This window comes from Mustela erminea, chromosome 9 (assembly GCF_009829155.1).
Source record: "Mustela erminea isolate mMusErm1 chromosome 9, mMusErm1.Pri, whole genome shotgun sequence".
Classification (NCBI taxonomy): domain Eukaryota; kingdom Metazoa; phylum Chordata; class Mammalia; order Carnivora; family Mustelidae; genus Mustela; species Mustela erminea.
Genome location: NC_045622.1, coordinates 68,888,606 through 68,906,315, shown reverse-complemented (window position 1 = coordinate 68,906,315; position 17,710 = coordinate 68,888,606). Strand labels below are relative to the sequence as shown.

General features: G+C 40.0%; 1 long non-coding RNA gene across 1 annotated transcript in view; it reads right to left on the bottom strand.

Moving 5' to 3' along the window:
• Positions 1-4,046: 4,046 nt before the first annotated feature.
• LOC116599033 overlaps positions 4,047-17,710 on the bottom strand; it is a 34,397-nt gene continuing 20,733 nt past the window's right edge. The window contains exon 7 of the long non-coding RNA XR_004289223.1: positions 4,047-4,230. This is a non-coding gene — a long non-coding RNA (uncharacterized LOC116599033). The remainder of the gene's footprint in view (positions 4,231-17,710) is intronic.

Here is a 17,710-nt window from a genome sequence, read left to right as displayed (position 1 = left end):
ACTTCCAACTTTTGTTTTCCTCCTGAATCAGGATTCAGGCTCCCTCACACTGGGACAGATCAAAGAAGGCAGAAAGAAGTAAGATAAATTGGGGCGCCTGGGTGGCTCAGTGGGTTAAGCCGCTGCCTTCGGCTCAGGTCATGATCTCAGGGTCCTGGGATCGAGTCCCGCATCGGGTTCTCTGCTCCGCGGGGAGCCTGCTTCCTCCTCTCTCTCTCTCTGCCTGCCTCTCTGCCTACTTGTGATCTCTCTGTGTCAAATGAATAAATAAAATCTTTAAAAAAAAAAAAAAAAAAAAGAAGTAAGATAAATTGAACCACAGAATCCTGGTATACTCTGAAATTGAAGGCATCAGATGCCCCCTGAAGATGGGAATGTGAGGTAGAAAGGAAAGATGCTTCGAAGCCTTTACAATGACCAGTTAAATGTCCAAATCTTCTTCCCAAAAGTACAGCCAAGTGACTACCCTTCCGCCACCCTAGAAGAGGCCAGGAAGTTTATTCTCTTGAGAGGCTGGGCCAAAGGCTCTAGGCTTGGGGGTGAGGGCTGCTGATTAATAAAAGTCTTTACAAGGAATTATGAACTCCCCTCACCCCACCCTACAGTCCCTTTCCTCTGATAAGCTCCCAGAGGGCTAGAAGGCAGGTTTATAAATTCCCATGCAAAAAATTTCTCTGACTGACTGACTTCCCAACCTAAGAGAAAAGATCTTCCCGTAATGACATTTGGAGGTCCCTCCCCTGCAAAAAAGAAATGTGAAACTACTTTGAAGCTCAAAAGCCAAGAGGATCTGCCCATTCAGGGGGGCATTTAAGCTTCTCACTCTTTAATATAAATAGGCAGCAATTCATGAGAAGTCACTAATGTGAAATACAAACAAAAAGAGTTCAGAGGGAGAGGACAACGTGGGAAATAAAGGAAAACTTCAAACACTAAAGTTAATGTCCTTAGATGAGAGAAAACACGGCATCCATGGAGTATCTATCTATCTATTTACTTATTTTTAAAAGATTTTATTTATTTGACACAGAGACACAGTGAGAGCAGGAACACAAGCAGGGGGAGTGGGAAAGGGAGAAGCAGGCATCCTGCCTAGCAGGGAGCCCAAAGTAGGGCTCCAATCCCAGGACTCTGGGATCAAGACCTGAGCTGAAAGCAGATGCTTAACGACTGAGCCACCCAGGCTCCCCCATCCATTGAGTATTTAAATGACAAGGACAAGGTGCCACTTAAAAACAAAGCAAAACAAAACCAGGAATAGAGGGAGGGGACAGAGAACCAGATAGAGCTTTTTAAAAAATAACAATATGAAAAAAAGTAATATGAGACCAGAAATTTACACTTTCAATAGAAGAGTTAGAAGACAAAGAAAATCTCCCATAAAAAATATTCAAAGACTATTACATCAGTTCAAGTGATCCAAGAACTGAATCAAGAGTTCTAGAAATAGGAATGCTTGGGTGGCTCAGTCAGTTCAGTGTCTGCCTTCAGCTCAGGTCATGATTCTGATGAGGGAGCAGGAGGCTGGCTGAGGACAAAGCAAAAGCTGGCGCCTTGCACCCCCCCCCCTTCATCCGCTCCCCTCCATATGTGTAGCATTCCTCAGGCACCCCTGACTGCCATAAAATGATAAATAGTTATCATTGCTGAGATCGCAATCCTGCAAGACAGGAGTCTCCCTTGGTTTGCAAATTTCCTTGAGATTACAACAAAGAAGTTACCTTATCAATAGCCCAATTTCCAAAGACACAGAACTCAGTTCCTCAAGCCTAATGTTACCCTCCCCTCCATAAAAACCGAAGGAGGTGGAAGTAGAAGGAAAAGTAAATAAAGTTAAATTTCTTCTAAACTTAAATCTCATTAACAAGGATGCTTGATAGCAGGAATGTAACATTCCACCAGACTTCCAATTGTCTTTACTTGATAGCAACTAAGCCTTCAATATCCTGATAGTATTCTTTGCCCCAATAGCCCTTCTGAACACCCCTTTGTCCTCACCTACCCAACTCCTGTGTATATAACCAACCACTCCTCACAACCCGGGGCAGCAGCTCTTCCTGCCCATGGGTCCTGTCCCCGTGCTTTAATAAACCACCAATGACGTCTTAAGAATTCTTTCTTTAGTCGTCGGCTCCGAACCTCCTCACCCCACCGAACCTGACTTAGGTTCTGGGACTTCATCATTTTCAGGGTCCTAGGATTGAGTCTCGCATCAGGATCCTTGCTCAACAGGGAGCCTGCTTCTCCCTCTCCCTCTGCCTGCTGCTCCCCCTGCTTGTGCTCTCTCTCTCTCACACACACAAAAATAAATAAATAAGATCTTAAAAAAAAAAAAAAAAGGAGTTCTAGAAAGAGTGGAAAGAGAAAATGGAGGGAGTAGTGTAAGGGCCTATTTAGCCAGAGCAGCTCCATCCTGACCCTGCCCTCCCACCTTCAGGGAACTTACTTAAAAACAAGTCCCGGAAACCAGTTCCAGGTTACAAAGCCCAAATACAAGGGTGGGTCAGGCCAGGTGGAGGTATTCAATCAGTGGGGACCCATACTGTTTCCCTAGCTACCAAGGAGTATGGGCCCCGCCCTTTGGGTGCCCTTTGGGCGCCAATTCTGAACTAGGTGATAGGCTGGTTCAGATGTCTACTACGGTAAATTGTAATTCAATTGGTCACTTATGTGTGACCTAGCAGGACTGTGCAGCTTTTTCTGTGTTACAATCTCATTGGTCACCTGTGTGTGGCCAGGCCCAACCACATGGCCTTTGCCCTTAAAAGCCAGTCTGTAAAGAAGAGAGAGGTTGCCCTTTCTGTAAGGGGCGGCCGGGATTCTTGATGCTTGGCTCGAAATAAAGCTTTGCTTGACCTCTGCTTTGTATCAGTCTCGCTCCTTTCACCATGGACCCATTATTGGGGGACCCAACAGTAGGATGACAAAAATAAGAATATCCATTAAAAAAAAGGAATATAAGTGATAATTTCTCAAAACCCAAGGAAATGTGTTTTCAGATTGAAAGAGCCTGTTGAGTTCATTCCACACAGTGTATGAAAAGAGACCCTGTTCCAAGGTATATCAACGTGAAATTTCAGAACATTAGGGAAAAAGGGAAGATCCCAAGACCTTCCAGAGAGGAGGGAAAAAACCATGGAAGGTGTTAGCATCTCAATAGCTAGGTGGGAAGCTAGACAACTAAGAAGCTATGCCTTTAAAATTCCAAGTGAAAATAATTTCCAAACTATAATTCCATAACCAGACTCTCATCCCAGGGAATTGCTAAAACAAAGGCATTTCAAGACATGTGAGGTCTGAAAAATATTTACCTTTCATGAACTTTTTCTCAGGAAGCTATTGCAGGATGAGCTCCACCAAACCAAGTACGTAAAACCAAAAGGAAGATGAGATCTGGTAAACAAGGGATCCGACAGAAGAGAGATGCAGAAGAAATTCCTAAAATGATGTAAAAGGGAAATCTTAGGATGACAGCTGGATGGCTGGCCTAGAGAGCATTAGGTTTAGACCTAAGCTGGATGATGGAAAGTTCCAGAAGAGAAGTCTTTGAGGGGGAAAAAAACACACACAAAACTGATGGAGTGAGAGATTCACAATTCTGTCAGAAGGCTTCAGCAGAAATTAATGATTGCTGTAATTATGAAACTGAAGTTTAAAAAAGACAATAGTTGGCTCTGTAGAGCAGAAATCATAAGTGGGAAGGAGTGGGCAAAGGGTCTGCCATTTTATTTCGCCAGTGTTGTTAAAAGCTTTGTATTTGATTTTTTTATAGTATGTGTGTCTATATTTTGATTCTTAAAAAGACTGAAGAAAAAAGTGAGGGAGGAAATAAGGAAGAAGAGAAAATCAGAGTAGAAAAAACAAGATGAAGTCAGAAGTAATATTAGATCTAGTATATATCATTGCTAAAGATAGGCTGGAAATTTGGTTCTGAGCTTTTTAGCGGACAGCACAAAGTGGGAAATGTAATCATTTATACGGTTTCACCATGTCCAAGAGATAAAAACAAACCACTTACTCAGGAAAAATATATCTATTCCGGGTACTGAGATCTGAGAGACATTTTTCCCATCTGTCCTCCTAAAGAGGACATCATGTGACACAGTGAACCACAACCTCATCAACTTGCCTCCAGCAACTGCAACAATACTTTCACTGAGCTGTTTCTTATGATGTCTCTTGACGTAGGCCGATGACAAAATGCCAACGCAGATGCCAGTAAAAGCAATCCTGTGTAAAAGATAAAATGTGCAACATGGTGCCAGTGAGTGGGCCTGAGTTTCAAATCTGTCTCTTCAGAAAGTTACTTAACTTCTCTCCACTCATTTTTCTCATCTATAAAATAGGCCTAAATATTAGCATTTCATAGGACTCTGTGAGGATTAAATAAGTTTATGCTTTTGAAGCACTTACAGCAATGCTTGGCATAATAAGCACTCAAAGAAAAAGAGCTATTATTCAGAAAGATTTTTTTAAATGGATTGCATATGATAAAATTATACTGAAACACCAAGATATTGGTGAAGGGATAGATATTCCATTGATTAATGGAATAGTATAGGGAAATAGACGCACACAAGTGTAACCAACTGATTTTTTTTTAAAGATTTTATTTATTTCAGACAGAGAGAAAGCAAAATGGGGGGAGGGGACAGAGGCAGAGGGAGAAGCAGGCTCCCCACAAAGCAGAAATCCCAATGTGGGGCAGGACTGTGTGATCATGACCTGAGCTGAAGGCAGACACTTAAATGACTGAGCCACCCAGGTGCCCCATAGTCAACTGATTTTTGACAAAAGTACAAAATACTTAATGGAGGAAAGATAGTCTTTTCAACAAAGGATGCTAGAGCAATTGGATGCGCATAGTCAAAGAAATGAACTTTACTGTAAACTTATACAAAAATCAACTCAAAATGGATCACAGATTTAAATGTAGGGGCGCCTGGGTGGCTCAGTCATTAGGTGTCTGCCTTCGGCTCAGGTCTTGATCCCAGTCCTGGGATCAAGCCCCGAATGGGGTTCCCTGCTCAGCAGAAAGCCTGCTTCTCCCTCTCCACTCCCCCTGCTTGTGTTCCCTCTCTCACTGGCTCTCTCTGTGTCAATTAAATAAATAAAATCTATTTTTAAAAAAGAGATTCAAATGTAATATGTCAAACTATAAAACTTTTAGATAAAAACAAAGGAGAAAATCTATAGAACCTAAGCCTAAGTGAAGATTTCTTAGATATGATACTCCAAGCATACTCAGTAAGAGAAAATGTGATAAATAGGACTTCATCAAACTTAAAAATTTTTGCTCTGTTCTATTAAGAGCAAACCCATTGGAGTGCCTGGGTAGTGCAGTTGCTTAAGTGACCGACTCTTGGTTTCAGCTCAGGGTCATGAGATCAAGCCTTGAGTCAGGTCCTGCGGTCAGTGCAGAGTGTGTTTGAAGTTTCTCTCTCCCTCTTTGTGCTCCTCCAACCCCCTCCCCACTGCCCCATGTGTGCATCCTCTTTCTCTCTCAAATAAATAAATTTAAAAAAAAAAAGAAAAGAAAAAGAAAACCTCTCAAAAAGACCCTGTTAATAGGATGAAAACACAAGACACAGACTGGGAGAAAGTAGTCACAAACCAAAACATATTAATAGCAGAAAGTACTGCAAACCAAACATCTGTTAAGAACCATAAAGAATTCTAAGAAAATCAACGGTAAGAAAACAATCCAATTAGAAAATGAGCAAAAAGAATGCCTGGGTGGCTCAGTAGTTTATGCATCTGCCTTCGGCTCAGGCTATGATCCCAGAGATGAGCTCCTTGCTCAATGGGGATCCTGTTTCTCCCTCTGTCTGCTACCCCCCACAGCAGCCCCCCACCCCCGATAGGCTCTCTGTCTTTCTCTCTCTCTCTCTCTGACAAAAAAAAAAAAAAAAGGCAAAAGAAATGAAAAGACATTTCTGGAAAGATGAGATACAGTAGCAAATAAAAATTATTAGCCATTAGGGAAATGCAATTTATGCATTCATTAGTCATAATTCTAATGCAATCATTAGCCATTAGGGAAATGCAAATTAAAACCACACTGAGATTTCACTATACTTCTATGAGAATGGCTAAAATAAAATACAGTGATAAAACCAAGTGTTGACACAGAAACTGGCTCTATCACATATTGCTGGTTGTAATGTAAAACAGTGCAACTACTCTGCAACATAATTTGGTAATTTCTTAAAAACTGAAATATACTTAAACACTGAACATACACTTATCACATGAACCAGCAATCAACACTCCTGGGTACACACAGTTATGCACGCATACACACACACACACACACACACACACACAAGTGCATATAAAACCGAAATCTGAATCTGAATAAAGTCTATTGATTGTACCAAGGTCAATTTCCTGGATTTGATATTATTATTGTAACCACTGGGGGGAACTGGGTGCAGAGGCCACAAGACCTCCCTGAATTGTGTCTGTAATTTCCTGTGAATCTGTAATTATTCCAAACTAAAGTTAAAAAGGAAAAACAAATGCTGTGAAAAATGTTAGGTAAATCTTATCAATTTGGGGATTAAAGTTATCTCTATTTAGCAAGCTTTTTATAGATTGTATAAAAATGATCATTTACATATTGGAAGGATTGGTAGAAATTGTAAAAATTCATCTAAGAATAGTGCTTCTTTCAAAACACAGTGAAGGCAAAGAAGCATGTGGTGGCAGGTATGTGGACGCCGGGTGCTTCTTTAGGTGCTCCCTGTTTCAGGAAGGCAAGTAGCGTCGTCCTAAGAGTCCTGACAAAGTGGCACTTCTTACCATAGTCCTGTGTCTGGCCCTCAGTTTTTCAACCCCTAAACCTGATTTTCTTGCAGATTGGATTCTACATTAACTGAGTTCACAAGACTGATGTGCTATGAATAACAATCTCAGCCACACTCAAATGTACCAGAAAAGCCAAATTTCTCTCTGTTCTTTAAATCAATTTTCTTTGGGGCACCTGGGTGGCTCCGTCAGTTAAGCGGCTGTCTTTGGCTCAGGTCATGATCTTGGGCTCCTGGGATTGAGTTCCACATTGGGCTCCCTGCTCAGCGGAGAGCCTGCTTCTCTCTTTGCCTCTGCCTGCTGCTTCCTCTGCTTGTGCTCTCTTTCTCTCTGAGAAATAAAATCTTTTTTCAAAAAATCAATTTACTTTGAACTCCAAACCCCCATCCTATAACCTGGAGGAAATGCAACCTAAGTAATTCTTTGCAAAGATGTCGCACAGATACCTACTATTGTAGTCTGAAGGGTACTCCCCAAAATGGTGACCATGGCTTTTGTGATACTTGGGACTCGGTTGTCCAGTGCCTAGAACGCAGCCTGCCTGTGAACTCCACGTAGCCTTTTTCCCCTGCGGTCTCGTACCTTCTCAGGGTCTGAGATATCCTCCTCCCCTGCCTCAGGGAAACTCCTACAGAATTACTTCTCTAATATCCTTTCTTTCCTGGTCCTCCAAGGACACCCAGCATCATCTAATCAATCATGTTAGCTTTTCCAGACAGTGGGAAAAACCATTAACTTGAAGCTACTTTTATTTTTGGTCCTGCTAAAATACCTGCAGTAATGACAAAGCCTCACTATCTTCTGAAACGTGGGGGAAAATAAAGGGAGAACAAAATAAAATTAGTATTTTAACAAATTCTGCCAAAACTACACTGAACCAGAAAAGCCATTTAATTGATTTGCAATAAGCAATGAATATCACAGCAACAGGTCACATTCCCGTGACTAGCCCATTCTGCTCTTTTTTTTTTTCTAAAGATTTTATTTATTTGATAGCAATCACAAGTAGGCAGAGAGGCAGGCAGAGAGAAAGGAGGAGGAAGCAGGCTTCCTGCTGAGCAGAGAGCCCAATGTGGGGCTCAATCCCAAGAGCCTGAGATCATGACCTGAGCACGAGAAGGGGGGCAGGGTGCAGAGGAAGAGGGAGAAGCAGACTCCTCCCTGAGCAGAGAGTTTGACATGAGGTTGAATCCCAGGGCCCCAGGATCATGACTTGAGCAAGACGATGCTTAACCGACTAAGCTCTCCATTCTGCTCTCTTTAAGATAGATATTCAAGATTTTAGACTGTTGCTTGATGAGCCTAGAATTAGAACCAGGGAAATTAGAACAATTCAACATTTAAAGGGGTCAGGCTGAATGAATGAATGAATAAATAAATAAATAAATAGATAGATAGATAGATAATTGAATCAGACTGTTTTAGTCTCAGGTATCAATCCCATGATAGGGATACTGACATCATGCTAAGGGAGTTGGAAACACTGGAAGTTCATTGGCTACAGTCCCCTGGGTCCATGCTCACTTTGGGAATGTCCTTGCCAATGGAGTTGCAATATTCAGAGGCATTTGGCTATGACTCTCTCTCCCAGGAGACCACTTGGATGAGCACCACGACCATTTGTCCTAGAGACTGTCCTTTTTTTAATGCTTCCACAACTGACCACCTCTTTCATCAAATAACAGGCCAGTCCTGCTTGGCCTAGGATTCACATCTCTTTGAGATAATTTGCACAGATCTGTTCCAATTAGTTGCACAGGGACTTTAGATTGAACACTCAAAGAGCCATATAATTTCTTTGTTCTTGGGTTACTCCTCCCGTATCTGCCACATCCTAATAATATACAAAACTATATATACAAAACTAATTATATTAGATATACAAAACTAATTACATTAGATCTTCAGTGTGGGATTCTAAACACAGAAGCATCCACAATAATTATCTTAAAATTTTTTTAAATAATTGCATTTTTCTTTTTAAAGATTTTTTTAATTGGGGGAAGGGTCAAAGGGAGAAGCAGACTCCCTGTTGAGCAGGGGGCCCCATGTAAGACTAGATCTTGAGACTCCAGGATCATGTCCTGAGCCGAAGGCAGTTGCTCAACCAACTGAGCCACCCTGGTGTCCAAAATAAATCATACTTTTAAAAAAATTACATCATAGTAACCATTGAAGAATAATTGTTAGTATGCATGATGATGGGTGAAATTTGCTGGATATAAACGATCCATAATAAAATCTGAAATCAGATTTTTAAGTGTTAAGTACATACTGTTAAGTATCAAGTGATTTCACTGTAAATGTTCCTAGGTGTTTAGGTGTTAGTGGGTAACGATATCTTTTTTGGGTTATTGTATTTTATTATGTTGTGTGATTATTATTATTGTACTGTGTTGAGATATCTAGTATATTTTATACTAGATTATCAATAATCTAGTATAAAATAAGCAAGTCCATGACATTTCCTCCCACTCTTTGCAGAGAAATAATGGATGTTCTAACAAAAGTATTGTACTCTCAATTTGAAAATGCTTAAAAGCAATCTTTAGGGTAATTCCTCACCTATATTATCTATGTGGAAACTATGAATTATTACCCTATTTTCTACTTTATAGAAGAATAAGAAAACATAATTAATAGTAACAGTAATAATAAATTTCAAGGTCGTTTTTCCCATAAAAAGTTTCAGTTATATTACCCATTGTAGCATGAATAAAATTAAGACTAAGCTTGTTTCCTCAAACTGTTTAGTTCCCTTATATTCTCTAGTAACTTCTGCTTGCTTTTTATTTCCCTTTTAATCTTACTTTTCTTCTCTAGTTTCCTCAAAAAGGCACAAGCAGAGTACTCATCATTACTAATGAGATCTTCCTAATCTTAATCAATTCATTAAGTCCAATAAAGCAAGAAAAAAACACCAGTCAATTGGCCTCATGAATGATTTTGTAATAGCTTTATCTACGAAGATAAATAGATAGGCCATTAGCATGTTAAGGCTTCTGAGTAATTCCAGTATAATTTTAGGCTTCCAAAGGCAGTATATGAGAAAAATGAAGTTTTTTAAAGTTCAGTTCAACTGGTTTGGGGGTAAAACAGCATAATGTTTCTATCAAGTTGTGCTGTTTTATTTTGATTTGATTCCTTGACTATTTATGAAACACATGAATGTTTATGAAATACATGAATATATTTACTTTGAGCTTTGCTTTCCTCCAACTCATGCATACTGACCCTTTTTTATTTATGTGAACTTGAAATAATAATAATAAGCTAGTTGTGTTCAGCTCTGTCCTTTGAGATGAAGAGATGCAGTCATAGCCCCAGAGGGAAGTCATATGGTCTCCATCGCTCTCAGCAGGATTACAAGTAAGGACTGTGCTCAGAATCTTGTTCAGATGACCATTTCACCCAAGACACATTTTTGTGAAATACAGAACACCAGGCATTAGGGTAAGATGAGGCTTAGAAGAGTTAACAGGTCTTGTTTTGCTAAGACAAGAACAGATCCAGTTCCACGTATCCTTATTACCTACTGACTCCATCCCCTTGCAACAGGATTGGAGCATCAGGACAGAATCTGTTCCCGTCCTCCCGGCTCTGGCCAGAGCTCCTGTCTTGCGTACACTCTGTGATACTTGGCCGGGAAGAAGCAAGGGCACAGGGAGAGCGGCCCTGTTGCCATGTTGCATGAGGTGACAAGAATATCTCTTTAGGTTTAATTTTCACTGCAGGGAATTATAAAATCATTTGACTGCACAGAATGGGACTCACTCTAAGAGGTGAGAGTGAGATATAGAAGCCTTTCAGCCCACTTACCAAATGCTTATAGTTTCCATTTCATTGTGGATGAAACAATAATAAATATTGAGCAAAGGAAGTTGATCCACATCCGGACGATTGTATTAAGTCAAACAACAAAAGCTGTGCAGATCCCAGGCAATGAGTTTCATATTAAAATTCACAGCAACCCATAGGCACATTTAATCAAAACCCTCAAGAGACATAATGTAGGGGCGCCTGGGTGGCTCAGTGGGTTCAGCCTCTGCCTTTGGCCCAGGTCATGATCTCAGGGCCTGGGATCAAGCCCCGAAATGGGCTCTCTGTTCAGCGGAAAGCCTGCTTCTCTCCCCACCCACTGCCTGCCTCTCTGCCTACTTGTGATCTCTGCCTGTCAAATAAATAAATAAAATCTTAAAAAAAGAGAGAGAGACACATTGTTGTATATCTTTCTCACTGCTGACTCTATCATGAGTCTGGCTGACAAACCAACAGCAATCACAAAAATCAGTATTTTTCTTTTAATAACATAGCAGATCTAGGGACCTATCAGATAGTGTTGTCCACAGAGCGGTATCAAGGCATTATTTCTTATAACAAAATTTAATTTCATATTTTATAGCAAGTATCTTTTTTTTTTAAGATTTTGTTTATTTGACAGAAACAGAGAAAGGGCACATGAGCTGGGGGGAGGGGCAGAGGGAGATGGAGAAGCAGACCCCACTGATTAGACAGCTGGATGTGGGGCTCAATCCCAGGATCATCCCCACCCAGGGACCCCTTATAGCAAGTATCTTCTAAAGAAATCTTCTAAATTGATCTTTTAAATCAATTAGGCTGAGTGTGAGGGAAAGTAGGTCAAAATAAAGTTATTATGCAGTCTTAGTATTTTTAAACCTTGTTTTATATTTGGGCATTTTTAATTTATGTGTGGTTTATAATATATCTATGTGATATGTGTACCCAGTGGTATGCTAGTCAAATAAGTAAAGTCTTGGTGTATAGCCTTTGACAATTTCCATGCTGTAAATACTCCCACCATGGCCAATTTCAAGCCACCCACATGATGCCACTGAACATGAAGTTGGGAAAAGATATGCACATGTGGCTCTAGAGAGTCAGTACCAACAAGCCCCACCTCACTGCTATATCTAGATAGGTGTAGAAGCATATACATACACATATACATACACATGCACACACACATATACATACACATATGCACACACACAAGCATACACATATACACACATACATACACACGCACCTACACACATACGCATACATGTATGTACACATATATACATGTACACACACATAAAGATATGTATGCACACAAAGCACATACTCCTTTGTGTATGGGTATGTATACACACCACACACACACACAAACACACACACACACATGCGCTTGGGCACGAAGAAGGCTACGGAGTAGAGAGAAAGACTGAAGGCAGTGCCCACTTTGAAATTCCACCTCTACCAATCCATTTCTAGTTATGTGAGTTGGGAAAATCACTTAATGTTTCTGTTCTCGGTTTTCCTCTTTTGCATTATGAACATAATTATACCATTTAAAAGGTACATTATGCAGATTAAATAAATTAATGTGTGCAAAGTATCAACAGTAACATGTAAGTGCTGTATAAGTATCAGCTATGATTATTGCTGTTGCTACTAAATTATTACCTACATATGACTACATGTGTGTGCATACATGTGTGTACACATAGATGTAAGGATTTGTCAGGATCTTACCCCCCTGAAGCAGCTGCGGCTGCCCTGGATCTCCTTCTCCACTCCCCAGCCTCTGTTCTATCTCTCCCTTCCTCTAATTTGCAGGTTCAGGTTAGCCTTGTAGGGATTAGACTCTGTCCCAATTAGAATCAGCAAATCTTTAGACTTGAGGAAGGACCCGTTCTGTGATGGGACCTTAAGGGTGCTGTCTTGCTGTGTGCGTGTCCCTCTCCATCAGTCAGTCCCTGGGGAGCTCCAAGAACTGGAGCGTTGCCCTGGGTGTTTGGCTACCTACCCTCATTCCCCAGAGCATTTGAGCTCAGGTAGTTTTCTCTCTTCTATTGCTTTCTGACTGGTGTCTTTTCCTTATCCTTGCTCTGAGTATATACCTGGATCTCTGGACTTCAACTGCTGGGTTTTGACCTCATGACCTTGCTTTGCTTTGGAACCCCAACTGAAGATCTTGTTCTCAACCTTCCTCATTTCTTACCCATTTTTACTGCAATTCCAATTCTTTTGACCTGGGATATCTGTAACTATGATAGCCATTCAACCTGGGTTTTCCAGATAGTGTCAATTTTAAATATTCTGTCTTTCCGACCTCCAATGCTTTGGTATATAAAGTATATTGCCTAGAGAATTTTTGATGACAGAAAGAATTACAAAACCCCATAGTTTTTTTTCTTTAATCCAGGAAAATCATGGTGGGTCTAACCTTTTAATTTCCAATACTGAAGTGACCACTAGTCTTTTTTTTTTTAAGATCTTATTTGAGAGAGAGAGCGAGAGAGGAAAGGAGTGTGGAGGAGGGGCAGAGAGGGAGAAGCAGGCTTCCCGCTGAGCAAGGAGCCCGATGTGGGACTCAGTCCCAGGACCCTAGGATCATGACCTGAGCTGAAGGCAGATGCTTAACCAACTAAGCCACCCAGGTGCCCCAAGGAGTGACCACTATTTTCTTAAAATTTTTTTATTAAGTTTTTTTTTATTAAGTTTTTTTTTATATTATTAATTTGACAGACAGACATCACAAGTAGGCAGAGAGGCAGGCAGAGAGAGAGAGGAGGAAGCAGGTTTCCTGCTGAGCAGAAAGCCCAACGCTGGGCTCCATCCCAGGACTCTGGGATCATGACCCAAGCCGAAGGCAGAGGCTTTAACCCACTGAACCACCCAGGCGCCCCAGTCACCACTATTCTTAATGGCCAGTCCCAATCCTTGGTCCAAGCCCTACTACTCTATCAGGCAGAAACATATTGTGTGCTGTAAGTGATTTGGAAAGAAGGCATAGCTCACAGGAACTATATAGTTCCTCATAGTTCACAAAAACTTTCTTGCTCCAGAATTCAAATAATGGCAGAAATGTCACACAATCTGTTCTCATTTTAAAAAGTTATTCACTCTATTTGTGTGTACATATTGTAATCATCTGGTATTTGTTGTCTGGATGTAATGGAGGCAAACAACTTTCTGTTTTCCTCCATTCCACCTCTTAGTGACCATATGTGTATTAGCGGCTGTCTCTAAGGATGGCGTGCCCTGGTAAACTCCTCTGTAACTCAGAAAGTGGCTAAATTTCTGCGAAATCTAAAATCAGTGGTTGGAGCTTGGTTACCCCATCATTTCCCACTGATTCAAACTCTGTCGGCAGCTTTCCTGCCTTGCCAGGCATTCAAAGGCAAGTTCTTAAAAATATTCCCTCTAAGAAAACTGAAAAATTCACATTTCCCCTAGAATTCTAAGTAACAAGTATTTCTCAAAATCAGTGTATTCTATTGAAAGGGAGAAGAAGCATTCTAGCATCGTTTGACGATGGTAGTTGTGGTGAGGCGGGGGCGGAGCGGGGGTGGGACAGGGTAGGAAGGGGAAGGTTAGAGCCAAAAATCCTTTTTTCTTTAGAAACTCCCATGCAAGCAAATCTTGGGTCCCTCTCTTTTTAGAAATGACTCACTTTAGCAGTTTAAATAAAATTCATTCTTTTCTACTTACTCCCCTTTATTCAAAAAGAGTAAGGTTCGATGGGGTACTGGGCTGTCATGAAGAATAGTTTTATACCACCTCTCTCACTGACTTTCCTGATGAACCCCTACAGGGTCTATAGATAGAATTCAAGGTGCCAGTGAATTTGGAAAGGAAAAAATTACATCATTATTAATTGAAATTTAGCATTTCATTCAGCACCTCCCAACATCTCCTCTATGTGTTACTTCTTCCCATTTGTAGGCTTAAATATGCCATGTAGTCCTTCGATTATTACTACAGACAAGAAACCAGCGTGTTAGTAGGACTTGTGACTTTTCACCAACAGAAATCAGATATTTTATTGCTTTACATTTGTTGCTGATTTATCTCAAAGTATCATAACCATTCATCACTACTTCGAAATCATGGTAGTTAATAGATTTGCTGCTGTAATTTAAAACTTTATGTGTTTATAAGAAAGCACATATCGTACAATATCACATATCTGTTTTTTAATATACCGATGACCACATTTTGATAGAATTGGTTTCCTTTGGGTTCTTATGTATGCTATTTTTTTAAAAAGATCTTTATTGAGATATAATTCATATCACATAAAATTCATTCATTTAAAGTGTACAATTCAATGGCTTTACTGTAGTCACTGCACTATACAACCATCATTATAATCTAAGTTTAGAACATTTTCATTACCACAAAAAAGAAACGAATCCTCATTAGTTATCACTTTCCACTCTCTTCCTTCTAGCCCTCAGCCCTAGATAACCACTAATCTACTTTTGATTTTTATAAATGTGCCTATTCCAGATTTTTCATATAAATGGAGTCATACAATATATGGTCTTTTGTAACTGGTGTCTTTCACTTAATGTAATGTTTTTTAAGGTTCATCTGAGTTGTATCGTGGATCAGGACTTCATTTCTTTCTACTGTCAAAAAATATTCCATCACAATAGATATACCATGTTTTTATTCATACTGATGGAAATTTAGGTTGTTTCAACTTTTTAGCTATTATGAATAATGCCGGTATGAGCATTCAACTACAACTGTTTGTAGATGGGTGCTTTAATTTTTAATGGGTTTATCCCTAGAGTTGCTGGGTCATAAGGTAATTTCATGTTTGACCTCTTGAAGACTTGCCTGACTGTTCTCCAAAGTGGTTGTACTATTTTATACCACCAGCAGTGTTTGCCAGTTTTGATCTCTCAATGTTCTTTCTATCTCTTGTTGTTGTGTATCTTTTTGTTTACAGCATTCTAGTAGGTATGAAGTAGTATCTCATTGTGGTTTTGATTTGCATTTGCCTAATGGCTAATAAGGCTTCGCATTTTTTCATGTGGTTATTGTGGTGTCTAAAAAGGGTGTCCCTCAATCAGATGGGGCCCCCCAAATGTGGGGCAACAATAGAGTGGAGGCCAGTGGTAGGGGCAGTGAAAGGATTCACCTGAGGCAGAAAAAAGGAGACAGAAGTCTATTGAACATACCACAGGGGAACAGCCGGCAGAACAGTAGCAGGAAGGACAGCAGAGAAGAGGCTGTCTGCAATGAAGCAGTGGGTGGGGGCTGTTTTTAAGGTGGGGAGGTGAGGAGGTATGGCAACATATGGAATTCTCCCTTTTCGATAACTGTGCCTGGTTGTAAGTAGCCCATTGGTTAGGGTCTATGGATATCTGGAGGTGGGTGAGCCTGATGGGTGTTTTCTACATTCCATTGCTGAAGCTCTTTTGCCATCTGTATTCCTTTTTTTTTTTTTTTTTTTTTAAGATTTTATTTATTTATTTGACAGAGTGACAGAGAGAGAGCATGAGATCCTGATGCAGGACTTGATCCCGGACTCTGGGATCATGACCTGAGCCGAAGGCAGTCCCTTAACCAACTGAGCCACCCAGGCGCCCCTTGTATTTCTTTTTTGAAGAACTATCTATTCAAATTCTTTCCCCATCTTTAATTGGATCATTTGCCATTAATTGTTGAGCTGTAAGAGTTCTTTTTAGATTCTGGATAGAAGTCCCCTATCATACGTATAATTTGGAAATACTTCTCCCATTCTGTGGGTTGCCTTTTCAATGACTTGGTATTCTTTGCAGCAGAGAAGTTTCTAATTTTGAAGTAATTAATTTTAATTTTAATTTTTAATTTTTTCTTTTTTTAAAGATTTTATTTATTTATTTGACAGACAGAGATTACAAGTAGGCAGAGAGGCAGGCAGAGAGAGAGAGGAGGAAGCAGGCTCCCTGCCGAGCAGAGAGCCCAATGTGGGGCTCGATCCCAGGACCCTGAGATCACGACCCGAGCCGAAGGCAGAGGCTTTAACCCACTGAGCCACCCAGGTGCCCCTAAATTTTTAATTTTAAGTAGTACAATTTACCTTTTCTCTTTATGGCTTGTGCTTTTGATGTCATGTCTAAGAAATCATTGTCTTGGTAATGATTGCACAACTCTGTGAATATACCAAAAACTATTGAATTATATATTTTAAATGAGTGAATTATATAATATGTGGCTTAATCTAAGAGAGATACCTTTTAAAAATAGCAAAAGAAAAGAAGAGGTAGACTGAGAAAAATCCAGACTTTGTTGTCACCGTTTGGTCATCTCTGTACATATACCAATAAATCCTCCTTATTGTTTAAAAATAAATAAGTAAGTGGGGCACCTGGCTGGCTTGGTTGGAAGAGCATTCAACCCTTGATCTCCAGGGTTGTGAGTTCAGGCCCCCAAAATAAATGAAGATTACTTAAAAAAAAATTAAAATCAACAAATCAGGTCCTAAAATTAGACCATGATAATGGTTGCACAACTCTGTAAATATACTAAAACTATATATACTTTAAATGGATGGAATTTATGGTATATATAGATTACAGTTTGATAAACTGTTTTAAAAAAGACAGAAAAAACATTCCCTAATCTACAGTTACTCAAGTTTACTCATATTTTCTTCTAAGAATTCTATCATTTTAATTCTACTAGGTTTTTGATCCATTCTGAGTTAATTTTTTTTTTATGGTGTGAAGAAGGAGTCCTCTTTAAAAAAAAAAAAAAAAAAAAAAAAAAATCGGGCGCCTGGGTGGCTCAGTGGGTTAAGCCACTGCCTTCGGCTCAGGTCATGATCTCGGGGTCTTGGGATCGAGTCCCGCATCGGGCTCTCTGCTCAGCAGGGAGCCTGCTTCCTCCTCTCTCTCTCTGCCTGCCTCTCTGCCTACTTGTGATCTCTCTCTGTCAAATAAATAAATAAAATCTTTAAAAAAAAAAAAGAAGGAGTCCAACTTCATAAACCCAATTTTATGCTCTTAAAAAAAAAAAAAGATTTTATTTATTTATTTATTTTAGAGGGGGAGAGAGAGAGAGCATGAGCAGGGGGAGGGACAGGAGAGAGAGAAAAACAATCTCAAGCAGACTC